Source organism: Scardinius erythrophthalmus (genome assembly GCF_964197995.2).
Source record: "Scardinius erythrophthalmus genome assembly, chromosome: 21".
NCBI lineage: Eukaryota > Metazoa > Chordata > Actinopteri > Cypriniformes > Leuciscidae > Scardinius > Scardinius erythrophthalmus.
Window position 1 is genome coordinate 14,563,903 of NC_138241.1, and position 6,028 is coordinate 14,569,930.

The window sequence follows — 6,028 nt, forward strand, 5'->3', positions numbered from 1 at the left end:
GCTAAATAGAGGAAAGAAAACATTTCTATCACACAGGATCATTCCTAATCACTAATTATGATGTTTCTGACAACCAAGTTCTACATTATTTTAAAAAAGTACTAGGGCTGTAATAGTTAACTGAAAATAAAATCATAAAAAAACATTTTCATTAGGCTTTTATTTCAGCTATAAGGCAACATTTATCATTTTCATTCAGTTTAACTGAATAAAACTGAAAAGAAAGTACAAACTATACAGACTTAAAAAACGAATGGAAAAAACTTAAATTAAAACGTAGGCCTATATAAAAGTCAAAAACCAATTTAACATATGAACCTATAACAGATCTCTGTATAAAATAACTGCGGAGTACAAGATATAAATGTTGTCACGATGTTCTCTTATTCTGAGATCAAGTAAACACTGCCATCTAGAGAACAGAATATACCAATGACCCTACATGCAACTCTTTTCCATATAAGGACAGTTCGCTGTGCCTTCAATCTCCAAAATAGAAAAAAGAAAGTCCAAAACCCAGTTACAGGTGGTGGTTGGGACCCCGAGGTCTACCAGCTTCTCAATTAGCTTTCCAGGTCGGATGTGTTGAAAGCCGGAACTATAATCCAAGAAAAGCATTCTTACGTATGTTCCACTCCAGTCCAAGTGTTTAAAAATATAGTGCAATGCCATGGCCACTGCATCATCCACTGATCTATTAAGGCGGTAGGCAAACTGTAAGGGGTTAATGTTTAAGTCCAAGTTTCTCTAGGCTCTTCATAGGAACTGAAATCATTCAGGGTAGATGTGTCTGTTTTCTTGGGGACTGGTAGCCTATAATAATAGACAACTTAATAAGTGTGGTAGCCTACTACTCCCTGTGTAAGAGACTAATTAGAAATCTTCTTAACCCTCTGGGCTTCTTCGTATTATAGTCACACTTAGCTTCCTCCCGCCCGAAAACGGGCGAAGCCTTAAAATCTTACTTTACTTTTTCCCAGGATAACCAATCAAATATATTTTTGTTCTATAATGTTTTCTGATTATTATTTAGAATTTTTGGAATTTTTTATGATATTTTGCATTAATTATATAATTTTTATGAGCTATTTTTTCCATTAGAATTAATATTTTTTTTTTTTTTTTTTTTTTTTTTTTCAATAAATGCAACATTTCACATCAAAATAGAGTGCAGGCCTTAAAAAAAATTTCAACTGAGAAGAGCGCCTTCTAGTGGCTTAAAAATGTATTAATTTGTGTCATGTCCTATAACCGCCTATAGGCGGCCTATAGTTTTTTTATTTTTTTATTTGATTTATTTCCATTCGGAAAGAAAAAAAATTATTACTAAGCAACCACTGAATGGAACAACACAAATTATATATCATTTTAAAGCTTAGGATCTCAGCTTTTTAATGCATCTAATTACATTTATTAACTCCTAAAGAGTGCTGAGTAATCCCTCTAAAACCGAGTGTACTGCCAGCAGGCGCCACCTAGCTGCGAAAATATTCTTTACCATATTTTTAAAAAATCTTGCCTTGATTAACACATAGTTGATGTCATTTGAAAGCTTAGAGTCTGAACTTTACAGTGAATGTATTCACTTTGAAAAACTCTTAAGTATTGCTGAGTTATTTGCTGATAAATAGAATTTCTTTTTTTTCATAATCTATAAAATAATGTACTGCAATGTGTCAAAAACATCATACAGCTCATGAAACATTCTCAGATAATTGAAAATGGCACTTCATTTTTTACAGCATATTATTACAATTAAAATGAGCCCAAAATTAACATAATCTATTGCTTTTATGACAAGATATTCTTCATGAAGAAAAAATTGCCCATGAGGGGGTGTCAAAGACTGTACAAAAAGGCTATATCTTTTCCAAATGCTGTAACTTTTGATTCCTTTGTCCAAAAATTATTTTTTTTTTTTTATCCAGATGCAGCTAACATGTAGGGGGACTTCACTAAAAAAGAATTTTCCTCCTACCTTATTTCCTTCCTGAGTTATTCCATGACAAATAAGAAAGATATGCAAAATCATAATAAAAATTATATATATATATTGTCTTTTATCCGCTGTTTCTTGGCAGGACAATGTCCAAATGTAATGTAATTTATATTTTCAAAAAATTTAAAGAGTTCTTTCAAACGATACCTACCTTTTGACTCTCCTTGCTATAGTTTTGGAGTTATTATGATTATATCATTTTTATATAGTTTGTTTGGGGCAAAATGTGCTGTTTCAGTCTTACCAGTTCATTTCTCTGTGTGTGTGTGTGTGTGTGTGTGTGTGTGTGTGTGTGTGTGTGTGTGTGTGTGTGTGTGTGTGTGTGTGTGTGTGTGTGTGTGTGTGTTTGTGTGTGTGTGTTTGTGTGTGTGGGTGTGTGTGTGGGGGGGGGGGGGTGTCTTATTTGCACTCTTGATGTTCTAGAGTGTCACCCCTTCATTGCTGTACACTTTTTTTTCAGCACAGTGGCTGATCTGTAGCTTGTACCACCAAAAGTTTCTCTGAGTTTTCCTATTTTTTCGTATTTCCCATTCATTTCCTATGTCGCCCGTTTTCGGGCGGGAGGAAGCTAAGTGTGACTTTTTTTTTACGACCCTTTAACATATCAGAATCATCTCCTTGATTTTTTTGTGTTCATATAGGTAATAAAACAAAAGTCACCAAGTTTCACCCCCATCAGATGAAGCAAAAAAAAAAATAAACAATTCGAAACGTTCAAGTTTTCGCCCGTTTTCGGGCGAAGAAGCCCAGAGGGTTAAAAAAACTGCTGAACCTGTGCTTGTGTGAGCTGGAGGGCACAGTCCCGTGTTCAAAAAAAGTTGAGGGAGTGTCCAAGTTTAATCTGTCATAAAAACATTCATGTTCACATTAATGCACCATAGTGTGACATAAAACATTCAGTAAACAACCTTAGATTAACTGTCCGTTTCTCTCAGAATGCTATAGCTACTACTGTAAGACAAAAAAAAAATAATGAGTCAATATTTAATCAATTCTGTTTTGTCTTACCCTGATACGCTTAGTATTATAATATTTTAGACCTGTCGGGATGGTTTTCGCGGGAAATTGTATACATGCGTCACTCGCATGTGCGTGTCTCGTCAAATCTGTAAACTAAGAAAAGTTGCTTCGGCTACTTGACGCGTAATACTTTATAGAATTACTGTCTATCGCAGGACTTTTATATGCGGATGTAGGCAGGGCCGCACCCACCATTGAGGTCCTCAAAGTCAGGACCTCGGTAATTTAATTTTAAAAGTGCATATAATGAAAGTTGTGAAATAATTGCCTAATGTTAACTCTACTTTGGTGCTGCAATGATTTTGCATATCACCACGATAACCGACTTCGTCTGAGCTGCTTTAGGGGCCGTTCGCATGTTTGCGCTCAATAAAACATAAAGAGCGATAACGTACAATAGTTGTGACAATCATTACTCCAGTAACTTTTTTTTAGCATATGTTTATTTTTTAAGTCAATTTCTTTAGACATATAGGCTACCTTAAGTGAACATTAAGCTGTAAAACACATAGAAAACAATTGAATAAAACAAGGATGTAAAAAGTAACATATAATATATATATATATATATATATATATATATATATATATATATATATATATATATATATTATGACCAACAAATCGTGTAATTAAAACTTGTAAAACATTTAAAACACTTAAAGCGGCGCTATGCAGTTTTGGCAATTTCTTCACTGTTTTCTCACTTTTTGCTCGCAGGTTTCTCTGCGGCTTCAGAATAGATATTTGACAACACTGTTGTAAAAACTCATTGGCGACGCTCCTCCTTCCCATCTTCTCCCTCTGGTCACGTGCACTTGTTTTCAAAGAAGCCGGTGAACGCACAGAGCCATGTCCACTGAGGCATGTGTGATACACAGAAGGCTAATATATAAATGAATGTGTGCAGTGCCGTAAAGCAATTCCTTACATCGCAAGACCTGATATCATGCGATACTTCCTGACGCGGCCCGTTGGCCCAAAGTTGTTGTTTTTCTGCTCAAAGGCGCTAGGGGGAAGCGAGACGGCCACCATTCAACCTGAAAAAAGTCATATAACCATTCCAATGACTGCGAAGCTATTCAGTTAAGGTAAATTAAGCTAAAAAAAATGCATAGTTCCCCTTTAAATGTGTTTTAATCAAATGTGACAAATTACTTTACAAGAAAGGTACACCATAGACAGTAAAATAAATGGACACAGCGACCCCATTGGATTCAACGGAGAAAAGTCAATTAGAAGCACTCACTTCCTGATGGCTGAGCGTACTGCGCAGACTCAAACTGAGCTTGACGACGGAGATGTGACGTGAGCAACCCGTCTGTCTTCTAGTAGTTGTGCCAAGAGAAATCTGAATCATTCCCTTCCGAAACTTGCAGAGACAGAGAGCGCGAGTAGGAGCTGTCCATGAGCTATGAGCAGGAGCAACTTTATGCCGCTCTATGGGCTTCTCCCTTGACTTTATCGGACTTTATGCCTCCATGTCCCCCCGATTGACTCCTCCTGTCTGTATGGTAATTTCCAGAGAGTCACATGGTTATGACGCAATCGTTAGCCTATTTTTACAAAAACTGCTTCTACGGGGCCATAACGTAAGATACAAGGTAATGGAGCCTTTTATACATTTTCAGGTTTCTTTAGAAATAAATAATGGACAAATTGAGTCTTTAAACGCCTCAGATGTGAAGTTATTCGCTGTCAAAGTGACGCCAAAATGAATGGGAGTCAATGGAATGCTAACAGCAGGTGATGGCTTGTTAGCCAATGGCAGCCCCCGGGGATGGTATGCTTTTCGGGTCCTCGATTGCCCCCCTGGAAGCCGCCAGTGTCCCGATATGGGCTGACATCTTGGGACCAGACCTGCGCAGTAGCGTTTTCAGGACCAGACCTGCGCAGTAGTGAGCAGGAAGTAAAGCCGCGAAATCAACGCCCCACCCTCACTCTCGCAGAATGCACTCTCCCTGCACTTTTTTAAGTGGCCTATGTCTGTTCCGTTCTGCTCCAATTTTGATGTCTGTTGATTTGCAGTACGACAAGAGGCGTGTTTAAATAAAATAAATACAATCTCCTCAGTCCTCCGAAGATCCCGAAAAGAAGTCCGTAGGTGGGCGTTTCTTCAACTAGGGGCACTTTTAGCCTGTGAAGTTGAATAAGAAAAACTTGTTCAAAAGTCACGTAACACAGTCTCATAAGTTTAAATAATTTGTCTAGTTTTAAGGTCTGTAAGAGGACAAACTTAGATTACCAGAGAAATTGTTAATATTTTACATTTTTTCCGACCTGCAATGAACAAATGTCATTTCCACCACATCTCAATATACAGCTGTTATTTAAAAACAGAATAACTTATGCCACTCAAGAATTGTCTAAGAACATTTTTGTAACTAGTTTTATCAGTTTTTCCACAATGTACAATAATTATACATGAACTGCCCTAAGGACCAAATGGTGAACTGTACGCCTGTCACACTCTGACATTTAATATTGGTTTGGGCAAGAGCTTATTAGAAAATGAATAAATTGAAATTTTATATTAAGTAGAGCATGATCTCTTAAATTGTGGATACATTTTTAATGTATGATGAGAACTTTTTTAATATTTTTAAAAAATGTGTGTGGTGATGGAAATGACAATGAATTAACGTGGATGTAGAGAAACAGTGATATTTATTAGAAAAACTGTTAAACTCATCACACTCAGTAAACTCAATTCACAAAGTCATTAAACATAACCACAACTGTTGCTAAGTTTGATGTATACAACTGATTTGTCTCACAGATGAACGATTACAGTGCATACTGTAAATAACTGACACAACTGATGGCAAGGCAAAAATATAAGCAATAAATGATGCAACAAAATTGAATTTTCATTCATCTAAATGAAATCAATTAATATAAAAGTATAATTTAGAAATAAAAATATCATAATATAAATATAAATAGTATTATAATATTATAATATAAAAAGTATTACACAAATCTACTCTTGCAATCCATATCAATTTT